The following is a 26,574-nucleotide window of genomic DNA, read 5'->3' as shown; positions in this document are numbered from 1 at the left end:
GGGGACAGACCCAGGACAGCTGACCCAAACTGGCCAAAGGGGTATTCCATACCATCTGATGTCATGCTGAACAATATATAGGGGTGGCTAGCCGGGGTGGAGGGGGGGGGGGGCGGCTGCTCGGGGACAGGCTGGGCATCGGTCAATGGGTGGTGAGCAATTGCATTGTGCATCACTTATTTCGTACACATTATTACTATTAATACTATTATTATTATTATTATTGTTGTTATTCTTTTCCCTGTCTTAATAAACTGTCTTTATCTCAACTCACAGGCTTCACTTTCCCGTTTCTCTCCCCCATCCCGGAGAGGGAGGGGGGAGGGTGAGCGAACGGCTGTGTGGTGTTTGACTGCCAGCCGGGTTAACCACAACAGTCCATTTGGCGCCCAACGTGGGGCTCGAAGGGTTGAGATATCGACAGATTTGACCAGAGTGTGTTAAACTAAAATTGGTATAAGTATTCGACCTGCTTAATAGTTGCTAGTCACAATGTTGATTGCCTTAATCTCAAGTCTGCTGTGCCTGTTTCCCAAATTGAGTTTTATAGCAAGTTACTTTCTGTATGTGCTCCCTGTCGTGCTGTTTATCCTTTCCGGGCCCTGGTTTAAGATTGTTATGGTACTGTGTGGTGTAACGATGGCTTATGAAATGATGAGGTATCTGGTCATGACTCTAACCTGGTATTTGTACTCAGCACTGTCGTCGACTCTATACTTCGGAAACCATATCTCAGAAACTATTAGCAATTACACCTATTGCCTTTTTTCATCAGGGAGTTCGATCTGCTTCGGAAGTGGTCGGTACTGAAGCGCAGCTCCTCCTGGCACCCCGACTGCCGGTACTGGGTTGGATGTTCAGAGGAAGGGTCCCCTCTACACATCATGCAACTGATGCTACATGGAGCAAGTGGGTTGCACTGATTACTCAGCGGGCTCGAATAGGAAACCCCAGTCGCCCAGAAATCCTGGAAGTGATTATGGACTGGCCAGAAGGCAAGTACTTTGGGATATCGTCAGAGGAGGAGGTGGTCCGTGCTGAAGAAGCCCCACTGTACAACAAGCTACCAGAAAATGAGAAGAAATATGCCCTGTTCACTGATGGGTCCTGTCGTATTGTGGGAAAGCATCGGAGATGGAAAGCTGCTGTATAGAGTCCTACACGACGAGTTGCAGAAGCTGCTGAGGGAGAAGGTGAATCGAGTCAGTTTGCAGAAGTGAAAGCCGTTCAGCTGGCCTTAGATATTGCTGAACGAGAAAAGTGGCCAGTTCTCTATCTCTATACTGATTCATGGATGGTAGCAAATGCCCTGTGGGGGTGGCTGCAGCAATGGAAGCAGAACAACTGGGAACGCCGGGGCAAACCCATCTGGGCTGCTGCATTGTGGCAAGATATTGCTGCCCGGGTAGAGAACCTGGTTGTAAAGGTACGCCATGTAGATGCTCATGTGCCCAAGAATCGGGCTACTGAAGAACATCAAAACAACCAGCAGGTGGATCAGGCTGCTGAGATTGAAGTGGCTCAGGTGGACCTGGACTGGCAACATAAAGGTGAATTATTTATAGCCCGATGGGCCCATGACACCTCAGGCCATCAAGGTAGAGATGCAACATACAGATGGGCTCGTGACCGAGGGGTGGACCTGACCATGGACACTATAGCACAGGTTATTCATGATTGTGAAACATGTGCTGCAATTAAACAAGCCAAACGGTCAAAGCCTCTCTGGTATGGAGGACGATGGCTGAAATACAAATATGGAGAGGCCTGGCAGATTGATTACATCACACTCCCCCAAACCCGCAACGGCAAGCGCCACGTACTTACAATGGTGGAAGCAACCACCGGATGGCTGGAAACATATCCTGTGCCCCATGCCACCGCCCGGAACACTATCCTGGGCCTTGAAAAGCAAGTCCTATGGCGACATGGCACCCCAGAAAGAATTGAGTCAGACAATGGGACTCATTTCCGAAACAACCTTATAGACACTTGGGCCAAAGAACATGGTATTGAGTGGGTGTATCACATCCCTTATCATGCACCAGCCTCCGGGAAAGTTGAACGATACAATGGACTGTTAAAGACTACACTGAAAGCAATGGGTGCTGGGACATTCAAAAATTGGGAAACACATTTGGCAAAGGCCACCTGGTTAGTCAATACTAGAGGATCTGCCAACCGAGCTGGACCTGCCCAATCAAACCTGTTACGCACTGTAGAAGGGGATAAAGTTCCTGTAGTGCACGTAAGAAACATGCTGGGTAAGACAGTCTGGGCTACTCCCGCCTCAGGAAAAGGCAAGCCCATTCGTGGGATTGCTTTTGCTCGGGGACCTGGATGCACTTGGTGGGTAATGCAAGAGAATGGGGAGGTCCGGTGTGTACCTCAAGGGGACCTAATACTGGGTGAGAATAGCCCATGAGTTGAATTATAGTATGTTAATTATCATATAACACTGTATGTCATCGTTACCATGGTTGCTATATATCATAGATGAAAATGGTGATTAATTAGAAGGTATTGGAAAGAGTGTAACCTGAGCATGACATAAATGGTATGGAATAAGGGGTGGATATCTGTCCTGGTTTCAGTTAGGACAGAGTTAATTTTCCTCCTAGTAGCTGGCAGGGTGCTATGTTTTGGATTAGAATGAGAAGAGCGCTGATAACATGCTGATGTTTTAATTGTTGCAGAGCAGTGCTTACACCAAGCCAAGGACTTTTCAGCCTCTCTCTGTCCTGCTAGCGAGCAGGCTAGGGATGCAGCAGGAGCTGGGAGGGGACAGACCCAGGACAGCTGACCCAAACTGGCCAAAGGGGTATTCCATACCATCTGATGTCATGCTGAACAATATATAGGGGTGGCTAGCCGGGGTGGAGGGGGGGGGGGGCGGCTGCTCGGGGACAGGCTGGGCATCGGTCAACGGGTGGTGAGCAATTGCATTGTGCATCACTTATTTCGTACACATTATTACTATTAATACTATTATTATTATTATTGTTGTTGTTATTCTTTTCCCTGTCTTAATAAACTGTCTTTATCTCAACTCACAGGCTTCACTTTCCCGTTTCTCTCCCCCATCCCGGAGAGGGAGGGGGGAGGGTGAGCGAACGGCTGTGTGGTGTTTGACTGCCAGCCGGGCTAAACCACAACACTTCCGCATTCCAATATAAACATATATTTACATCACTGATGGTAATCATAACTGTTACAGTCAATTGAGTGAATAATGCTGTCTATAAACAGGGTTCATAGACAAAGTGGAATTTGTAATTGTTAGTGTTTAATAAAAAGTCAAAGGAGGCTTGAATGTCCAAAAACTATGTAATAAGAATAACTAATATTTCCTCTCTGTATTAATTAATGTTTATATAATGACATAGAAAAACATTTGGTTGATTTAAATGGGGAAAGAGGATTTGAAGTCAGTCTCATAACAAAGCCCTATGAGATAAATATTCTCATCAGTGTTGTAAAACAGCCTTAGCTGTATTTACTACCATGGCCAGCACAAAAAAAAAAAAAAAAAAAAAAAAATCAGTGACGCAATGCAATGAACCACAAGATACAGTATAAGCAAAGGCTTTTTTTCTTTCCATGCTGACAGACTTGCCACTCATTGCTGTGTGGTAGAAAACAGGAAAAAAAAATTACAGGCTGTAGTAAAGCTGCTAATAGCTCATCTTAGCAAGTTTACTTTCAATAAGAGACTTTGAAAGAGAGCAGAAATCACCATACTCCTTTGCTCAAAACTCTACTGACTTATGAAGACCAGGCAATGCTATAGCAAATGCAACTGCAGACAAAATGGAAAAGTTGCAACTGAAACAGATCAAAGCAGCCATGAGACATTTGAATGAATAAATCAAATAGTATTGTTTAGACATACTAACTTAACAAAACTAAGTTTAGCAAAAACAAACACAAACAAACAAAAAAACAACACCCACAGCCTTTACCATATGTAGAGTATGCTTTAGGAAATTTAGAAGTTTTCTTAGAAATGGTTGGAATAAGAAAACAGGAAAAAATTTGCAATTTCTCAGAAGTACTATAGCAAAGGTAGTAACACAAATACGGATTGAAATAATCCAAACTCAATTTCACCCACTCCAATGAGTTTGATGAACCTTTTGCTGTTCACACACTGGCGCAAGAGAGAGGAAAATCAAGCCAGGAATGCTGTCGCAGCAATTACATCAATTCATCTTTAAAAGCAGTTGCAGCAGACCCTTAGCAAACTGAAGGGTTATTTTATAAAGAATACTTCCAGGCATCCTGCTTCAAGGAAGCAAAGGTACCTATACAGGAGATTAAGGTGATCAAGGACATGTACTTCCCTACTCTGTAGCCACAGCTGTGGGCATTCTGCTAATCCCCAAATACCATGTCACCTGCACCTGTCAACCAGGGCCCTGTGCTACATCACATCTACCTGAGAAGATGTATGCTGGCAGCTACCACAGCACAACTGCTGTCTCACGAGTGCACTCCTGCTTGCTTTCCGGCAGACTGCTGGAGTACTTATAGCTTGAGATTTAAATAAGCAAATGCAGGAAAAAAAGGAAGAGTGGATGATGTGTCCTGCTGAAAGAAAGACAACAGTATTTTCTCCATAATGTTTTCTCCAAAATTTACCTTCAGGAGTGTCAAGAATGTATGAGCTGGACTGAGGTCCAGATTATGAGTACAAGGTTCTACTTAAGCTTTTGCAATTAAATTCTGTTCTTTGGTTCTGTTCTTCTGCTGTCCCTTTTACAGGAGGAAAAACAGAACAAGGGTAAAAGGTACTAAAGAAACTCAAAAACTTGGGGAACCAAAAAGAACATCCTTTTGAATGACAAAAATAAAGCTCTGTCTAGTAAAAATCTTCATTTGCTACTCGATGCTGCACTCTGCTAAAAGACACGGGGAGACCTAGGTCTTTTCCCTATGGCAGGGTAAAATAACTTCTCACTGCAACATGGCAGGTCGGCTAAACAATAAATTATTTATATCCTCTCCTTAAAAACCAAACAAAAACCACTGTCCAACTCCCCTTAGCTAAACAAATGCTTCAAGTGTGCCAGAAATGTTACATTTTCAATAAAATTCAGAGGAATAATTGCTCATATTCTTACTCTCCAGGAGCTCCACCTAACTGCCAACAGATTTGTACTTTCCCAATTGACTTCAACAGAAATATCTTTGGGAAATTCTTATTTTCCATTACTACTAAATGAAGTGCATTTCATATACAATAATAATAATAAAAACCTAAGCAAATTATTTGGAAGAGCTGGGGCTTCTTTGTGCTGCACAATAGGATGCCCTCATATGAAGTATTGTATGTTTTTGCCTCACCAGAAGTACAATAGAGTGGAATTGAAGAGATCCACAAAAGGGAAATAAAGCTTTTGAGAAGCATGATGGAACATACATCTATTAAAAACTGGCAGAATTCATAGTTATTCTACTTGGAAAAGTTGGATAGCTACAGGATACTTGATTGCAAACAGCAACATGAAAACTGATCAGACTTCAGTTTTGAGAATATTTGGTACCGTGCTATGAAAAACAAGAGTTATGTTATTATAAACATCATAAATGAAAATTCAAAACCAATTAAAGTAGATATTTTGTGTGCAACGTATACCTGGAACAATCTGTCTATATCATCTCTTGTGAAACATTTCTTAAAACTTCAATCCTGGTAAAGAATCTTTTAATGCTACCAGACTGGCAATTGGAACTTCTGCTTGAAAATGTGAAGGTACTGGTTTCAGCAAACAAATGCATTCTCTCCTGGAGAAAACAGATATCTCATTGATGTCTCATATGAAAAAAATAGTTATAGCAGTTGGCCAGCAACAAGCAGCTGTTCAGACTGGGACCAATCATTACAGTTAATGCAAATTCTGGCATAAAACAGGAGGTATTTATTTTAGAAAACCTCCGTTGTCTTTTCTGTGGCTTCATGTTGAATATTCTGGGCCTATGAAATTACATATCACAAACAAAAGTAATCATATCAAATGTCCACTGAAATTACAACAAGTAGATCACTGTCCTGCCAGTAAAAACTTATTCATCATTCTATATTTACAAGTTTTTGTCCAATCTGTTTTTAATTGTATAAACTTAATCTGTAACAGTCTGGCTGCAGATAGGGTCTAACATGCCTCATCACAAACAGAAATCCCGTAGTGGTGGCCTATTTTCCATTCTGAATGGTTTTAAAGTGGCACAAAAACTGGTGCATCATATGACTGATCATGATTTAAAAGCACCAGCTTTAAAAGCTCCATGAATACTTGGCTTAACAACACTCTTCTAAGACTGCTAGGCATACAGAACACCTTTATGACTGCTGAGACATGGCAAGTAAAGTACACAATCAATACAAGAGCTGATCCATGCCTCAAAAAAAATTGACTTTTTTTTTCCCTTTTGTTTGCTTTTAAACACACTAAGTCTTTCATTTGGGGTTAAAAAAAAAAAAAAAAAAAATTGCAATTCATGCTTAGTTGAGACAAATTCACAGCGCACATATCTTTCTCATCTTCCAAACTCATTCAGATGCAAGGCAGCAGCTGCTCTAGTTGCAGTTTGTGTTACTTTGTGTGCACTGTCAAGTTATCTTTTTGTCAACCAAGCCTTAAAGTTCACACTTTGTACCTAACATAATATCAAATGCTCCACCAGTGCTTTTTTGATTTTTAACTGTAGTAACAGCAAGATTGTATAAAATGCAGAAATACCACAATAGAATAAGAAAGCTTAATGGATAACTTTGTCTTCCCAGACCTTACATCTTCTCAGCAGACCCATCTTGAAGTTTCAGTTCTTAGCTCTTGGAGATAATTTGTAAAGTATGAAGTCCTGAAACATTAGTGCTTAGCTGTCATGACCAAGTCTTTCCACACAACACTAGTTATAGAACTGGCTTTAAAATTGTAGCAGAAATCTGGTCCTAGTGGTCCAAATACATGTATTATAACTCTCCAAAAAGGATATTAAACGAGTATTTATTTGTTAGTTGGTTAAACTGGTTTCAGATTGAGTGTCCTTTAAAGAAGCAAGAGTAGAACCATGTCACCTCAAAGCAGTCCCAGGGCCATAAAACCCTACTGTCTGGTTTAAATGGGAAAGATAGCCCCTTTCCTATAAAAGCCCTTTCCTATCAAGCTCTTTCCTAACTCTTTTCCCCCTTTCCTACCAAGCTCTAACAAGGATCCCAATTTAAGCCTACCAGGACAGGACTGAAGCAGTCTTTAAAAATGTAGAATTCATTTTTATTGGTATTCAAATTTGGATTTTGATAATAAATAAATAAAATAAAATAAATAAAATAAAGCTAGGTACACTTTTAATTTCAATGTCTTAAGGTGTTATTTCAGCTGCACGCAGTGTCCCTTTTGGCTAAATGAACATTCTAGTGCCATGTAAGTATTCTGCAATTATGCTGAGTTATCAATTTCAAATATGTTTGAATTTAAAGTGACTCATAATCCCATATTCACTCACGCTTTAATTTGAATCATAGGTACTAGGATATTGATACAGCAGACAACAAATTGTCGATTAGCAGGTTTACAGTGAATCTCTTCTGGAGTCCGTCATTTTAATATTTACTTAAAACTCCATATGATCTACTTTACTGTAGTACATATTCTGGTCTTTTCCTGTCTGACATAGCCGTATAGAAGTGCATTTTATTTTGTACATGAGCTGTGTATACATCTCACACATACACACATTAATAAATGCAAAAGATTAATCCCTAGAGAATTTAAAAATATGAAATGGTGCTAATTACATTTGTTTATGCTTGATTATTTAAGGTTGACAACCTCAGGCTGTATTTTTAATAAACAAATAACTGCATGGCATAAGTTAGATTAGATTTGCGTCAGGGAAGGAAGAATTCCTGGGTTCTATTTCCTGTTGCACATAACAAGCAGCTGCCTTGGACATTGGACAGAAAATAAAAGAACCGTTTCTTCTGCCTAATGGAACCAAGCACACTTTTGCATGTGTAGAAGTCAAGCAGTGAACACAGTGCTTCCTTAGAGTCTCAGATCCTGCCTAGTTCCAGAGCTTACTCTGTACAAGATATACTTGCTTATGTAATGCTGGGCTACCGCTATCCATGATTTTCATTGTTGCAACAGAGGACTGGAAAGTTCTAAGCAAACAAAAGCTCAGAATGTGAACCTGACAAATATTTTCCAAACCAGAAGTCATTTTATAAATTTACTTTGGCTCAAGTGAGCCCTAAAACAAAGGATTTCCGTAGTACAAAAAGGCACATTTCCCACATTGAGAACAAACCCAGAGCCCACTGAGAAATAGGCCGAAATGCAAATACAGGAACTGTATTCTGCCTGTATTCTAATTCTGTCTTTCAAGAATAGCTCTTCTCAGAAGATTTCAGGCCATTCTATACTTGTGAAGGATTTATTCCTCTCCATAAAAACAGGAAATGTAATCATAACCATCTTTGACCTTAGTACATCATTTGAAATAGCTGATCAATGAAAAAACCCTTAAATATTTGCGTCTGCAGTTCCAGACAACATTACTGGAAAAAACCTTCCTAGCTTGGCTAATGAGAAATAAACCTTCAAAAACCGTGATTTTTGCACATCTTTCTCAAAGGAGAACACCACAAAGAGCATTTGGTACACTATACCATGCAGCGAGGAACTGTACTGGAACTGTATGACAGTATCTCACCAAGAATGCTTAGAATCAAAGCAGATGGATTAATGACTATGTGATCAGATGAAAACCAATGACACGGTGCAAGAAATATTATTCAGTACTTTCTCAAATACGGTGAAAGGCATTTCATTATTCATTAGGTTAAACAAGGAAGTCAATAAGACACATCTGTCAATAACCCAAACTACTAACTGGTAACTGGATAGTTGTACACTGGATTGAATGAAGAGAAATGGTGGGTGTTACTACAGCTAGGCACTGATTTCACCGTCTAATTCAGTCAGACATCTTAAGATATAACAGATTCTAAGCCTGGGTATCCTTGCAACACGTAAGATGAGGAATGAAGAATAAAACTGAAATAAATCTTAATCTTCAAATAAAACCCCCTTTTCCTAAAGTGCCACTTCTATAGCATCATTCTTTCATTCACAGCTTATGGTCACTGGCTAAGAGCTCATCTTCTATTGACATGTTTTCCAACAATATTTCCTAGTTACTAAGCCATATATAAAAGATGATTCTTCACGTAAAAAACATTGGGGGTTTTCTTTTCTTCTCATCAAAAATCAATGTACAGGAAATTGCTCAAATTTGTCAGAACAACCACTTCTGTTGCTGCTTAATCATTACATCTAGCCTGCAAGGGAGCCTGCTATACTGTTTTTTCCAAGAAATCAGCTATCACATCTTACAGACTAACCTGTTAGGACTATTTGCTTCCTATCGGTGGCTCTTTCACTCTTTTTTGTCAAAATCACTGGTGAGACCATGCTTGTTTCAGCCTGTTGCCAAATGTGGTGTACTGAGAAACTAATTTCTAGAGACAGTAAGACTATCAAACTATCACACACTCATATACCAAATGCCAGAAGGAAATGGCTGAGAAAAAATATGCTTGTTCTGGAAAAGGGAGAATATAAGGTTATAAGGTGTGAGGTATGTCTTATGTTGCTATTATATTAAAGGTACAAGGAAATAGGGGAAAAAACAATACATTAGTTATAGACTGCTACACTTCCAACATGATCCAGAAAATGTCCTGTACACCAAATAACTCTTACCCCCGCCCCCCCCCCCAAAAAAAAAAAAAAGCTTTTCTTTGATGGTTATTCATGTTTCATATGTGAGGAGTATTTTCTTCTGTTGTGTTTTGTGTTTTTTTTTTTTTCCTTCAAATACAAAACACCCTAAATTTCTGGCAAACTATCTATGTCAGAGAGAAAAAAAAATATAAAAGAAAACAAACAAACAAAAGAAGCAGTGGCACTTTCTTCCTTTAAAGTTAAGAAGCTACTTGGGCCTCACAAAATACCCAGACAAGACGGGTCAGTACCCTAAGTCACTATGGCCTTTTAATTCCTGTTGGCCAAGCTGTGCAGAATTAGCTGCAAATTTTGTAAGCCTGATGAATGGTCAGTGATTAGTATTACTGAGGTGGACTGCTTCATTGAAATATTCAGCTTCTCATATCTGTGTCACACACCACAGCATTAATGGGATCAAGATGCAACAATAGTAGTTTCCATGACAATGCAGTACATGCACTCAGCAACACCTCCCTGGGTAAACAGTAATCCTTCAGAAAAACAAGAAGGTCATTACAGCAACTTGTCAAATCAATGCAGAGAGTGTCTGAGAAGATTAAGCTATCTTCTCTCAGCTCTGACATGGTGTCAATAGTACTGGGCCACTAGTGCTCAGTCAGATGACTGAAGTGAAATGCCCATCAGTCAGGGAGCTGAGGTGGACTAATGATTCCCTGTGCTGCCTATTAGAACTACATGACAACTCAATCCTGTTTGTTTAAAAAAAAAAAAAAAAAAAGGAAAGAAAGAAAGAAAGAAAGAAAAAAAAGGAAAGAAAAAAGTGACCTTGTTGCTTTGTTTGAGGCTGAATTAAATTGACAACAGCAGCTAATCTTTACCTAGGGCGATTAACAGAATTAAAGTACAACAACAAAGGCGCACAAGGTTTTATGGCTTATATTCTTATTTTGATCATGCTTGCAATCTACTTGGGGCCTTACAATCAAGTACATCAATATAAATATATATTAAATATACATTCCAAGCCAAGCTATATTTGAATGGACCTGAATTAATTTCTTTGTAACAGGAGTTACAAATTGTGAATAAATGTGCAGAGACAAAGTATAGTCTAAATACTGTAATAATCAGCTAGTGGTTTAATAACAACAACAATAAAAGTGAATTTGATGTCAGAAGGAAAAAAAACAATTCTTTATTTGCCAGTCTACACATATGGGTCCTACTCCAGATAAGCAAAGAATATTCGATACAAACATTACTTCAAAGATGGTTTAGATCTGTAACTTCTAGCGTAACCATACAGTATCACGGTATGTCCCTGGTATACGTGGGCACATTATGTACCTTATTTTATAGCTATCATGAAAATGTTTAACAAATAGTCAATATAAAAAAAAGCTGTGTAAGCATGTAGATATAGATACGTTCACCAGAGGCCATTCTAAAGTGATGAAGATGATGAAAGTCTTCATGTCCACACCTTTTTTCTCTGCAATTTATCAGTTTACATTACTGACCTACTCAATCAAGAGGAAGACAGAAGTTACAAGGAGGAAAGAAGAATCCCAGGCAGAATGCTTTGTGTGTCTTAATGAGAAAATCTGATCTGTTAGTAGAACTGAGAGATTATTTTTACCACTCGTGCACACACCTATTTAAAGATGTACTTTAACTGACAAAATTGGCAATAGATTTGAATTGAACCTAACCAGTTAGACTTCTGAGACACGCACTGCAATGCTGAGCTTGAGCTGTGGATTGCACTGAGGAAAAGGAATAATACACAGCTGCACAAATTCCTTTCATTGAAGATTCAAAGCCCAGCAAAGCTGGAGCTAATTGACATTGGTGGACTTTGAAACAAGTTCTCGTACCAATAGCACTTTTTTTCTTTTTTTTTTTTCTTTGGATGATGTGAATGAGAACAGACTAGGGTTCAAACCAACAGAAAATCTACCATACAGATATGATACAAAGCCTGTACAAAAGCTGCTGCAGAGTAACAAGCACTATGAGGACAAAAGGGATTTATGTTTACCAAGAAATAAGTCATTGGGAGGACTAAATAGCTCAAGGGACTGGTACTGAGTCTGAAAGCTTTTCACCTCTTAGTATCAAACTCAGATCTAGCCCCAAGCTGTAGCTATTGAAGGTCATTATCATCTAGTGGCTGTTCAATATTGTGAAAACAGCCCACTTCTCACTGGACAGGGAGTCACATTTCAAAGACAGCAGCATTTCTGAGGTTCATTAGAACCCATAATTTTGGTTTCAGCATAGAGCACTTTATCAGCTGCTGAGCGTCATGCCCTCCAGAGGTTAACAGATCAGACGGGGAAAGTTTGCAGCGCTGCCATAATGCTGGCCAGGCTGTATATGACAGAGGATGTTTGTTTCTACGTCTTAAATCTATCAGACTCTGAACAGTAACTGGACAAGCTAAAAAATACAGAATTAATTTAAATACCTCAGTGCTTGATTCAGGTTTTATTCTACAGGCAGTAAAAAATTTAAACAGCTGGTTACTCCCACAATCCCAAATAGGAAAGGATAACATTTTAACAGTGGATTCCTAACCACATTTGCCTTGAGAGCAAATGTAATGTAAATGTAGTAATAACATACAGTCATATGTGCAGCGTTTACTTTAATTCTTCAACATTAGGTTTTATGATGTGTGTTTCTCTTCACCAATTGACAGCTGTATTCTTATCTTGATTAGTTTATGTTGCACAAAAGGTTCACATCAGTGCTTGTTACTTTGCATAATTGGATAGAGCACATACACATCAGTAAACCTGTGCAATTTGCTTTCAGGCAAACTGAAAATTTATCATTTGAGTACAAATTTACCATTGTAGCATGAAATTTCTATTGATATAATCATACGTTATTATTTTGGTATATTTTACTTAAATGTTTTTCATAAAAGATTCTCTAGATAGAATCATAGGCAAATATACTGCCCATGGTATTCAATAAAGTACAGCTAACACTATTCTCTACATCCACAGTGGCAGTCTGTGTTATAGGTACTAGATCTGTACAACCCAATAGCAAGAATTTAAAAGTATTAAGGTCTTTCGCTGGGAAAGTATTTAATTGTTGGTTGTTAATCAACCTGACCATGTTTCCCTAATCTTGAATTACTTTATAATCTGACAGTACATGCACACATGAGAAAGAACACTGGGAAAAGACAGGTTTTAATATATTAATTCTGAAACATGACTAAGAGCTCTCATTTTATATGATGATTGAAACTCCACTTCAAGTTAGCCAAAAAATGAGGTAAAATGATCTATTTCTCAACTAAGAAATTCTACTCTATTCTATTCTTCTATTTCTAAGTGACTGTAGGATGACCTGCTGGAGAGGAGCTCTGAGGAGAAGGACCTGGTGGACGACAGGTTGACCATGAGCCAGCAATGTGCCCTTGTGGCCAAGAGGGCCAATGGGATCCTGGCGTGCATTAAAAGGAGCGTGGCCAGCAGGTCAAGGGAGGTGATCCTCCCCCTCTACTCTGCCCTGGTCAGGCCTCACCTGGAGTACTGTGTCCAGTTCTGGGCTCCCTGGTACAAAAAAGACAGGGATCTCCTGGAAAGAGTCCAGCGGAGGGCCACAAAGATGATACGGGGCCTGGAGCATCTTCCCTGTGAGGAAAGGCTGCGAGACCTGGGTCTGTTCAGCCTGGAGAAAAGAAGACTGGGAGGATCTCATCAATGTGTATAAATACCTGAGGTGTGGGAGACAGAGATTTGGCCAACCTCTTTTCAGTGGTTTGTGGGGATAGGACAAGGGGTAACGGCCACAAGATAGAACAAAGGAAGTCCCACACCAACATGTGAAAGAACTTCTTCACAGTGAGGGTGACGGAGCACTGGAACAGGCTGCCCAGGGAGGTTGTGGAGTCTCCTTCTCTGGAGATATTCAAGGCCCATCTGGATGCCTACCTGGGCAGCCTGCTGTAAGGAACGTGCTTTGGCAGGGGGGTTGGACCTGATGATCTTTCAAGGTCCCTTCCAACCCCTTCAACTCTGTGATTCTGTGATTAAACGCAAATTAAAGCTGACAAGACAGCACACCATTCTAAAGGAAAATAAAAAAAGCAAACAAATTCCAATAACTTAAAAAAAAAAACCACAAATCTACTTTTCTTAAAATTAGGTAGCGTATTTTTCATTAATCATTAGCTCTGAGAAGAGAGAAACTTGCATTTGTGATATCACACAGATCATAGAAGACAGTATGAGGTATTCCTTTCAGTTTTGTAATAGGCATAGATAACATTAAAATTGAGTCATTTCCTGACTGCTAGGCAGGAATTCCTCTGGGTAGTTCATAATTATCAGTGATGACAATTACTGTCTCTATCAAGAGACAATATTTTAATTTTCATTTGAATGGTGCCCTCACCAATGAGAAGGATTAGCGTGAAAAGAAACGTAAGTTTGCTGACACATATGTAAATAAAAGTTAGATTCTCACTACACTAAATCTTAGATCAAAAACTAAAATACAAAGGAAGATTTGAATAATGCATATTGGAGAAAAATATTTTCAACAATGAGTCTTTTCGCATGACACTTTATGTATGTCTACTTAAAGTTCTTGTTCAAATAGCGCTGCTATTTTAAGACATTTTGGTTTTTTGTTTTTTTGTTTGTTTGTTTGTTTCCCTGTAGTTCATAATTCCTCCAAAGCCACAAATGGTATTTCATCGTCTCATCAAAAACAAAGGTTACGGAGACAAACAAACTCATATTTCTGTTTCCTAAATCTTGTTCAATCTAAGGCACAATCTAGACTCGTATTCCAGATCATTTTGTACCTTGAAGTGACTGAACAAGCCCTCAGAACACTAATTTTTATTTTACAGACATGTGTAAATGTGTATTTGTGTGTAAACTTTCATTAATTCCTTTCAGCAGGGTCATCTATAATTAAACTAAATAGATATTAGCAACAGGTATATATTTTTTAATGTAATTTATATGGTTTTAATTGTAGGACATCCTTTTAGAAGTTTTTTTGCAAAAAGAGAAAACTAACAAGAAAAATAACCTCATATTATTAGCATAAAAATCTGTTTGTGTTGAGATAAAACTAGGACCAAGCATCTGTTACCTGCAGCCAACCAAAGTGATCCTGAAGCAGTGCCATAGATTCAGGAGCATTCAGGAACTGACATTAAATGATGTGCAGGACTACCAAGAGATACAAAGATGGCTAAACAGAACACTAAGAATAAAGGCCCTAACTTATCAGTGGTTATATGGAATACGCGCCTGCTTATCTTGTATTGCAAGTTCAGGCTCTGTTAGGTGTAATCACTAAGCATATCCCCAGGACAGATTTCTCCTGTGAGCAAGGCCCGAATCCCTCAAGAATACCATTTGAACGTTTTGGTCCCATAAATGAAATTTCAGAAGCCTCACAAATAATTTATGTTCTTGCAAGTTCCGTGAAATTTGTGACTCAAAAAGAACCGAAGGTTTGACTGAGAGAAAGGCTGTTTTTAAAATTAAAGGTGTCCTTTAGAACTATACCTTTGCTTAAACTTCTTTTAAGTTCCACAGGAAGATGTCAAGAGCTTTATCTACTTATTTTTTTGAAGTTATCTTTCTGCCTCCAATCAGAGCTCTCTGTTACTGCAGCGTAGTAGCAGAATAGTCTGTCAAATTCCTGGCTGTAACCACATAGAGTTAATGTGAAAAATATAAAAGAAAGGGATAGCACACAAATCTCCAATGATTAACATGCATCTTCATGCTTCATATCTTCTGACTTTGCTTCAGTAAATTTTGCATCAGCTACTGAAATGGTTTGGGGAGATGTGTGGTACTACCTCATAGATGAATTCAGGTTCTGTTTTCATGACCACTAATTGTAGTTTTAAGACCACTATTACTGTTCAGTTACTGCTCACACAAGAGTAAGAAAAGATATACTTCAATAATTAACTTCTGTTACAATAATGTTATAAGCTACACAGCCTGACTATTATACAAAGTGGGACTTGGTCAGCTTCAGAAGAATGTTGAAATTCCATGTGGTACCAAGCTTCTTCCTGAAAGCTTGAAAGTATGGCTAATGCTGCTAAGAACTTTCAACAGGATCAAACATTAAAAAAGAGGGGAAAAAAGTGTATGGAAGCAATTATTTGATTAACGATGTTTCACAGAAAACCTGTAGTTCCCGTGAGTTTTGTAAAACTGAAACTCCTCCAAAGGAATTTACCCAAGACTCTAGTTTCATGACTTCCTTGGAACACAACTTCAAATACAAGGATAATGTCTTCTGTGGAAACAGAATAAAAGCTACATTATATGTGGACAGTAAGTGAAGAGATTGCTGAAAATGAAGATTAACCTATGAGCTTATGAAAAGTGATGACAAGAGGAACACTTGACACTTATAGTCTTCTATGGTAGGCACTGAAGAAAGAAATTTTTTTTTAAATGGAGACTCAAATTTCTGTGAATCTTCAACAGTCAAAAAAAAGTAGAGTAATTCCAGACTAGTACTGACAGAAGTTTATTGTATCTGTTACGTGTATATGCTGGGGGTATATCTTTTATATTAAAAAGAACTAAAAAGGAAGTTGTTAAGGTCATAAGACATTTCTGAATATGTCGGTTCAAGATGCTGTCATACAAATTTTTCTCTGTATAATAAATCCTTGTATGTTCCCATAGGACATGATGTAACAGACAATAGCATTCATGTCCATGAAATCATGTAACCCAATGGGAATCATAACAGAGAACTTGTTAAACATTGTCAAGGTTTTGAATGACTGTAATTAAGTAACCTACTTCTCCCCTTGTTCCACCATGATAGCTGAGGTCAGCTGCAACACTTGAGTCCCTAAATATAAATGTCAGGGGATGTTGACAGGAAATTCTCAGCAAAGGCCCTTCAACTCTGGAACTCACTTCTCTTATTATAGCTTTGAAAGAGCCCAGGTCAGTTGACAATCAAGAAGTAGGGCAAGGACTATTTCATAATACTTCCTAACAGAGCCATAAAGACGCCTTTTATAACATGTTACTGCAGCTGATTAGTTACTTAAGCACGCTAAATTCTGAATTAAATAACAAACCATATTCTGATTTCCCTGTATTTTAAACTTAACATACATAACAAGAAATTGGGTCTCTCTTTTTTCTTAATCCATTAAAAATTACTGAGAGAAGCTGTATATTACAGAGTTGAATGGAAGGCTGACTGAAAACACAACAGACATGCGATGTTTATATCTGTAATGAGAAAAGCAGAGAAAATGTACAGTAATGAGGGGTAATTTGGAGAATAATCAAAGTAATATTGTAATGACTATAACCAGCATATCATGCCTGAAGGGAAATATCCTGAAGGGATATCTTGCCTAAAGGGATATGGTCTATACCACAAAAGCTTGGAGCCATTGAAATCCCCAGAGAAAGATGATAATGGCTGTACATAAAGTATAATTTATTTACAATTTGAGGAAGGCTTCCATCAAGTCCCTAATGACAGGCTTACAAGTTACATTAAAAGCTATGCTGATTCGGATAAAGGCATGAAGTCAATAAAATAAGGAAAAAGGATCTGCAATACAAGGAGAAAATGGATGCTGCTTACTAGTAAAGAAAAAATAGAAATCTGGGTAGCAACACAGTCTTTTTAAAAATTTGTGTATTAAAAGAATTCTCACAGCTCTGTTACTGACAGGGGAGAAAATAGCTGTGTAAATAAGGCCACTTAAAGAAAGCGAAAACAATCCTTTTTCCTCATTCATGATCTCATGGCAGCAGACAGATTGTACTAACTACTTATCAGCAAGCATGATCTGATGTCATGATCTGATGTGGATCTAACAGCTCCATTATCTTAGAACTATTGAGACCATTACAGAGATCCATCTATATATTTCTCTCAACATTTTATTCTTACTCATTCTTTGCTAGTGTTTTAACTGTTATTTGTGGGAAAGGGAAAGCGAAGGAATAAAAGTCTTTCGGCTATTCTCACACTTTCTGAACAAATGAGACAGCTGTCAGGAGATACACGGGTAAGGATAAAAACGGAGAAATTAAAAGATTACTGAAAAAGTATACTACATGGAATAAACAACAACAGGAAAGCGAAACCTACTGAGTCAAATTTATTTTGTGTAAGAAATGAGTTTTTTGTCCTTCAGTAATGTAAATCATAACATACTCTATTGAAACCAATCTGGTTGCACTGGTGCAAAATTAGTGAATTAATAAAGAACACCGTGTAAACCAGACTTGTATAAGGGTGCTGCAATACTGAAAGAGAAAAAAATGCTATCTTCTCGAAGAAAACTGGTAGAGATCTTACTAACTTGTGCTTATATTTTGTCACATTACTGCATCAATTCAGACCTTCAAATCTTACCAGTCTTTCCTATTCTACAATCATAGAATCATAGAATATCCCGAGTTGGAAGGGACCCATAAGGATCATCAAGTCCAACTCCTGGCACCGCACAGGTCTGCCCAAAAGTTTAGACCATGTGACTAAGTGTACAGTCCAGTCTCTTCTTAAAGTCAGATAGGCTTGGTGCAGTGACTACTTCACTGGGGAGCCTGTTCCAGTGTGCAACCATCCTCTCGGTGAAGAACCTCTTCCTGATGTCTAGCCTAAACTTCCCCTGCCAATTCTGCATTACGCTCAAAATTCATTCTGAATAAGTGAATAAGCATCGATATTTTAAAACCTTGCCCTACTCTGCTCTTAGAGGGATCTTAATTCTATGTCATTAAAAAAAAAAAAAAGTAATCTTTGTTTAAAGATCATAGGATGTTAACCAAGGTTGCTGGGAAGGAGAGAGTAAAAAAAGGACAAAACTTCAAATATGGTGCAAGTATCTTGTCTTCAGTCTAAAATGATTTTACACTTGCATGGAGAGTAATGCCAGAGTACCACCACTACAGCTACAGCCAATTCATTTAACCTCATGGAATATTTAAGATGTAAATTCTAATAGCTGGATTGCTGTGATGTGTTTTATAGATCACACCTACAAAAGGGGAACTCCTTAGGGAAGAAATGCATTTTTTTTTTTACAGTCATAGGTTGTATCCCAGTTTTTTGATTTACGGAATTAAATAGTTTAATGAATTAATTAGAAGAAAACCATCAAGACTTCTCTGCATGTGTCACATGTTGTGTGTCCATGTCCGTCCGTCCCCCCCCCCCCCAACTTTTCATAACAATCAGCTGAGACAAATGTCTTCACCTGCCTCCTGTAAACGACAGTCCTTGAGCAGAGTCTGGGACTGAAACCTTACACCTTCTCCCACTTGCAACCACAGAGTCTCAGAGCTGAAGGATCATGTTCTCCCATGAGTCCACCCATGAATCTCTAATTATTTTATGCAAAATATGTCATCACAGCCAGGAGACCGCACACTAGAAAATCCTATGCAGGACTAAATACTAGGGGGCTCTGGCAAAGAACCAGTGAGCTCTGCAGAGGTGGAAAGAATGGGTTTGAAACTATCTCCATATTCCTTATGGAGACATGTATCTCCACATAAGTCAGGTACTCCCCTCTCCTGAATTTCCTATAGCATTTTTACCCCCCACTGAGGATAGTATATGCTGTAGGTGCTGTTTTGAGATTCCTAACCCTGCCCACGTGTTGAATATATAATTTGGAGATCTCACTTAACTCTGTCAGTACCTGCCTAGGAAGGAGGGACCTTAATGAGTATCTGTGATACACAGCCTATACCTATTTCTGATTTTTAGTCTAGTCCCTCAAATATATATGCAAGACCTGAAAAATAAAAAAAGTATTTAAATGCGTACATTTAGATGTATTTTTTTTTCCTTTGAGGAGTCAGTAAATTGTAGGTAGAAGAAATATCAAAGAAATAGGATGGGCTAAAGAATAGAAAATTGCGTGTGTGGCAAGCATTTTAGCAATTAGTCTCTATGAGCAAAGTGTCATCGAGATGTTACTTTTTCCAATAAGCAATTAGTCAGGAGCAGAAGCATTAAATGCGTGTTATAAGCAGGACTGAAACTTTCAATGGAAAAAGCAGTAACACAAGGCGGAGGAGTTGGTTCATGGATAAATAAGCAAGCTGAAAAAAAAAATGCACCCTGATTCTAAAATTCAGAAAATGAAGAGAGAGGCAGGAAGGAGATGTACATGAAATATTGAGTTCTCATGACGGTAGAAAAAGGCATAACAGAAACAGGTAGTCCAGCAGATCAGTGAGGATTCGTAAGGAGTTCTTCACTCATGTGAATGCACTTTTGGGGACCAGTAAGGCAGCAGGAAACAAGAGACACATTTATTTGAAACTGTAAAAAGTGAGAATAAGAAATACTGTAATCTTGAACATCCATCAGAGCATAACTGTGGTTTTCCATTTAGTGGTGGAGTACAACTTTCCAAGGGCTGCTGGAAGGATCACCATTTCACAAGAACAGCTCTGATGAAAAGCAATGGTCCTAGTGTCCTAGTAAGAAGCTTTAGTATCTTTTTTTCCCTTTCTTGCCTTCCTCCCTTTCTCTGCCATGCTGCCAGTTATAAAAGCTTGGTCTAATCCCCAGAGTTTATAAAGAAAGTGCATTAGACATAAGGAAGGCAAGGCAGACATTGGTTTTGGCAGTTTGTGTGAACTGATGAAAAGTAGCAGCAACAAACTCCCTTGATGGACCAAGAGAAATGCATTCCCCTTTCAAATTGCTACACAGACAGTACAAGAACAACCAACATGAGTTACAAGTTCAATATGTCTGTCTGTAAAAATATAAATTAACATATAAGTGGGTAATATAGTTCCACTAGAAAAAAAAAAAGTATATTTTTTCACTTTTGGTTTACATCAAGTCTCTACATGCCCCTACAATCCCCCCATCCCCAACAACTGGCTTTTAAAAACATGAGTCTAATCAAATGAAAATGTAATCATCTTTTTTTTTTTTTTCTAGCTATACGATGAAACTGTACTCAAATTGGGATGCAGTGAATTCAGATATTTTCAATTCTGACTTTCATATTCTTCTAGAATGGAACTCTCATAATGAAAGGAACAAGTAATTAAAACAATGCTGTTCAGCATTAGACCATCCACATTACTAATGTCAAATTATACAAAGCAAAAATTCTCAGTCTAGATTAGCAACATTTTGTTTTCACAAGGTATAAGAGGAAAGGTCACACAAAAAATATGGTGCAAGTAAGCACACTGAGTTAGCTCTGAAAAAAACAAAACCCAACTAGTTTTAGACAGTAAAATATTGCTCCAAGCCCCCACAAATAAACATTTACTTGAAAATTTCCCATCCTTCTAGCAGCACAGCCTCCACTTACAACACCGTATTAAAATCCTCTATTTTGTCATGAATCTAAGCTGTGATGCATCTAAAATCTAATAAGATCTACAATAGAGTTTTTGTTAGATTCATTATAGCTTGATGTCAAGTGATGAAATCAACTTAATTCTTTTCTACCGGTAACTTTGTGTGCATTCCCTCTGTCAAGCTACGCTATAGACTAGAGTTAGTGGATCTGTAGTACGTTCACGAGTCTTTAGTAAGTCATAGATACTAGAAACAAAGAACTCATTAGAAGAAAGGCAAAATTGTATATATATGTAGTATATAATAGAAAATAAAATCTAATATTATTATATAGTATATTTATAAATATATTCTATATATTATTTATGTTTTTAAAAAATAAAATACGAATTATAAGTTTATATATGCATATATAAAAATATATTTTAAATCCTTCTCACTAAGAGGAGTTTGAACCAAAAGAAATTAGCCCATTCTTGAATGATAGTAATGAACCAGTACCAACAATGATGCTATTTAGTTACAAAATAAGTGTTTCACTGAGCTATGGAAACAGCCTAGCAACACATAATTTTAAAAGTTATATATACAAATTAGTCCTACACCACTCCTCTATGCATAAGAAAGTTTCTTGAATTTGAGCCTTAGTACCTGTATTATCATACCCTGTATATATATATATATATATATATATATTTTTTTTTTTTCTTGGATCCTTCATCACAACATTATAGAGTTTACGTTGTAATGCAGGACTGTAATATGTTTCGTTTGTGAAATAACCGTGCTGATAGACACTGATCATGGACTGTACAAACATATACAGCAGTGCCTACCCTGAAGTCCTCATATACCTTTAAAGCAAGTCTCAAAAATACAGTGAGCCACATACTTGTTTCATCAGTTCTACTTGAATAGAAGCATGGACACTCATTGGCTTTATAAATCCATAAGAAAGACAAGAATTCTTAGTGTGTAAGCAGTTGCTTATTAATTTGCTTGAATGTTTTAAAATGCCTACAGAATTGACTACCTTTGATCTTAAGTCAGTCTTAAATTTATTCTACTATGACAATACTCAGCTTTTCCTGAAGAGTGACTCAGAGACTGCTCATAGAAATGTTAGTTGGAAAAGATATCTGGAGGTTATCCAGACCAGCCTCACATTCAGTGGCATCTCTAATGCTTTTCATCTGTTGGAAATCTGTTGAAAGGGTTACAGTATGTTTAACACTTGTAGTGCAAGCGTGCTGCACACTTTCGTGTGTGCATGTACTTCCACAAGTGCACAGATACTTATAGTATACCAGTTTTAAATGATTAGTATCATACCAGCTATGACAGTATGGGTTATTCTATAACAAGATTAGAATGTTGATTTGCTGTATGTCTGAAAGCAGGAAGAAAAAAGCACACCATTTTGTAAAGGATCTTGCAATGTCCCTTTTCTGCATGCCCCTTTTCATACTCAGCCCTTGTTGCCAAACGCAAACCTGCACAAGAATCCTACAGTGGGCTACCACGCAGACACAAATCATGAGTACTCTGCAACCCAGAGTAACTGCGGTAATAATTATTTTTGTAACTCATTGCAGATATAACAAATACATTGTACAACATAGCTAAACATCTATGGTACTAATCTGCCACAACAGCAAAGAAAGATGTGAGGTCTCCAGTGTTTTTTTGCTGGTGAACCCCACCGCTTCCATGGTAGAGAGCTGCCCCTGCTTCCCCACGACAGACTACTGACAACAGTAGATCGGGTCAACTGTGTTGTCTAGCAAGTTCTAAGAGCCTTCAAGCAAATTGCCCAAACTCTCCGGATCACCTGTTCTATTGCTGCACTACACTACTACTAAAGATGTTTTTCCTAACAACAAAACAACCTGTGAAGTTACAAGATGTGACAACATAGGGCTTTGTATTTACTGACCCCTGGCTGACTGCATTCTGCATTACAACCTTACCATGCTGATGGGCCAGCTAATAAGTGATTGCAATGACCAAAATGAGAGAACAAATGTAGTTTGGGGTAGAATTTCATTGCCTCATCCTGATTAATGTAGAGCTGATGGGAACTTAAAGTGTTACACTTGCACTCCTCCGTCCCCATGCTAACAGTTGTATTCTTACCACTGATCTGTGGGCTGAAGCATTGATTACCTTGAGAGGTAAGGCAGCTCCAGACAAAAGTTGTGAAGCAAGCTGGACTCTTTCCTTCCACTGCACCATACCTCATACCTGGTGTTGCAGAGGAATATGACAAAGGTGGTTTTCAGTTGCATTGCCACAGTTTCATGACATCTAAATCCAGACTTCATTTTTTTTTTTTTTGCTGCTGCTTGATTAACTAGAGGAAAAAAATAAGAAAGGAAAAATAAAATGCAGTATGAGCAATACAAACAAGTATTTGTCTTTAAAGCATGTGATAGTGGCTTTCCACATGGGAAAGCAGCAGGAGTCTTATCACACATTTATTAATATAAAACCATACTTAAATTGTCTGTACCACCTAACAGACAGTGACTGACAGAGTGAACATTTTAAACTACAGAGAGCATTTAAGAAGGCAAATATGGAGGGGACAGGTGAGGACACGGAAACTACAGCTGTCCCCACTAGCACCACTCTGGCATGGCAGCACACAATTGCATAACGCTCCAAATTTGTTCCCCCTGCTTCCCAATATGCAAAAATGCCATAGTGCAGAAGACTAAGGTGTGGATATGGTCTCCCATTTAAGTAATTATTTCCTAACCACAGAGAAATCATCTTATTTATATGGAAATCAAATATGTTCAAAAGATATTTAGCAACTACACAGATTTATGTCAAAAATACAGTATTCCATGGGTTAAACAGAAATCTTTCTGAATCTGATGGCAAAGCTAAGTACTGCTTCACTTCCTTAATGAAGCACTTAAAACTGTTGCCACCACTACACTTCTGAGCACTCCTTCCTCTTAGAGCTCCAAGGAGTTTAATGGGGCACCATTATCATTACCTCATTTGCCTCAATTTTATCTGTAGCTTAGAAGAATGCAAATAGCAATATTATCTGTAGTATTCTGATGCAGCACAACAGTTCTTATAAGTTCTTTTTTTCTCCCCTCCTTATTCTTGTCAAAGAAATAGCAACAGAATCTTGAAAAGGGCATCCTGATAAGGAAAGAACACCCAAGTTTTCTGAATATCCCATGAAACTAAACGATCTCTTCTGAATAACAGATGAAATTAATTCTCCTTGCAGTCCAACCCAAATATAGGTTCTGTAAGATTTTTATGAAGTTTTCACCAATACACTGCAAGAGCCGATATTTTAGATTCACAAACAGTATTATTTCAATTGACTATCAAAAACACCAAACTCGAAAAGCCACAGGCAAAACAGAAGAATAAAGAGATGCACAAGGAATGATTTCACTACACATACAAGCAATCGAGGAAAAAGTGATAAAAAATAAGTTTACTAACATTTAGAGAATATAAAAAGAGAACATTTGGCATGGATGAATTCCATGATCATGGATGGGAAACTGAGAAGCACACAGATATAAGAGCCTGAGCAAGCTCTTGGATAGTGGAAATGTTAGAGTTCTCCCTGAAGAGAGAGTTTCCATTTGATTTATCTAAGTTACAGAGATCTATCCCCAGTTTAAAATAGCTGCAGCAGTTGTGAAAGCACTTATATACAACACCTAAATGCACCATGATGTACCATGTGGTATGAAAGTAGGCGGCTGGTATTTACAGCAGAGAGTTGATCAAAAATAAGACAGCAGGAGACATAAGTGAGTAGTATTTATGAGGGGTGTATGATCACATTCACCTCAGGAACCAAACGGTTGGTGTCAACCAGTGACATTCATCTTGAGATGGCTGTAATAAGTGATAATGATGAATGTAATCTGCACAGCCAACAGCGTTACTAGCAAGGTAAATCACGTTTAGTATTCTCCACTTTTGAAGGATGTGCCCTAAATATTAATTTACAACCTTCCATTGCTCTTATCTTACAGGCAAATATTATTCATGAACTAATTTTTATTCTTTATATTATCGTATTATTCTTCTGGATACTTTTAAGCAGCACTGAAACTACTCAAGCTTTTTTAGGTATTGCCAGACATTTTCTGTGCAAGGACTTCATATAGAGAGTAAACTAGACTTGGGCCTCAGACGACAAAACATTTCTCAAATAGCAACTTAACTAGTTGAACTAAAAGATATCGCTCTCTCTTAAAATGGGAAAACAACACAAAAGGACTTCATTACAAACACTCTTACACAGGATATGAACTTTCTCTCTAATGGTAACATAGGAAGAGGGACCCGGATGCATGATAAAGTAACTTCCATCTACTACCAATTCTCACAAAATAATTTTAAACCAAAAAGTTTTCCATTATGTTCATCAAGCCATCAGCAAATCCCTGAGCTGGAGGTGTCATCCATGGACTTCAGAACATTTGATTTGGTGAGAATTACTCATAGTTACACATGGAGAAATTTGAAAAGTCTTTTTTATTTATTTATTAATGATTCTTCTCTCCACACATCTTTTCAGTTCTATCATTCCAGATTAAGAAATCTCACTAAATTTAGTTTGAATTTAGAATTTCATATGAAATTCTTTCCATACCTTAGAACATCCTTGTTGACTGTATGACTGTATTTTTCTGAAGTTTGTTCAATTTATTTTTTTTTTTTTTAAGTTGGAAAGATCAGCGCTGCAGTGTTAAAGATGTATGAATACGATGAGTTTATAGAGCAGCATTATCATTTCCTGTTTTGCTTTCTAATCTTCCTAGTACAATATAAATTTTTTTTTTTGGCTTTTTCTTTTTTAAGACCATTACAGAGAATGGAAATGCCATTTTCATTTAACTACCATAAACCCAAAGCCTTGTTTTTTAAGTTAAGTAATTAGTGTTGTTCCTGAATATTCATTTTTATAGAATTATCAAGCTAATAGCCTAATTTATCAACAAAAGTCACCTGTTTCCTTGCTTAGAAGTGTATTTTACTATTTTGTCCCCATTTATAGTTTGCCTTGCTGTTTAATTCAAATATATTTTGAACACGGTACTTACTGATTCATTGTTCGGAAATTTTGCCTTTTTTTTTTTTTTTTTTACATAGCCATTTCTATATATAACAGACAACTGGAACTAATGAAGATGTAAATAAGAGATCACGATTTGTTCACTATCCTCTTAGAAACACAACTAGCACAAACTGCACTATTTAAAGGTGCCGCATTAGATCTGGTGAATGTCTCCGTTTGCCAGCCAGCTACATGGTTTAAGTCCTAAACAAAGCAATCAACTTTTAAAAATAAAGGGAAAAAATGCTTAAAGAGAACAGCTTGCCCTACCTCTCCCCCTGTTGTGCTCTCTTTAAGCATTTGTTGCTATTGTGTGGACTAATTTCTTTATTGGGATTTAAACAGACATCTCTTATGACAATGACGATATAT

The 26,574-nt window shown here is 37.8% G+C and overlaps 1 long non-coding RNA gene across 2 annotated transcripts in view; it reads right to left on the bottom strand.

Moving 5' to 3' along the window:
• Positions 1 to 23,439, bottom strand: part of LOC121073431 — a 68,427-nt gene extending 44,988 nt beyond the window's left edge. The window contains exon 1 of one of the 2 annotated variants that reach the window (XR_005821710.1): positions 23,259 to 23,439. This is a non-coding gene — a long non-coding RNA (uncharacterized LOC121073431). Of the gene's footprint in view, positions 1 to 4,110; positions 4,190 to 23,258 lie in introns of those variants that run through there. The other variant, XR_005821709.1, reaches the window with a different exon arrangement.
• Between the last annotated feature and the right edge of the window lie 3,135 nt (positions 23,440 to 26,574).

The sequence above is a fragment of the Cygnus olor genome, chromosome 7, assembly GCF_009769625.2.
Source record: "Cygnus olor isolate bCygOlo1 chromosome 7, bCygOlo1.pri.v2, whole genome shotgun sequence".
Taxonomy (NCBI): domain Eukaryota; kingdom Metazoa; phylum Chordata; class Aves; order Anseriformes; family Anatidae; genus Cygnus; species Cygnus olor.
The sequence above is the reverse complement of the archived record's forward strand: the minus strand, read 5'-3'. Positions and strand labels throughout refer to the sequence as shown.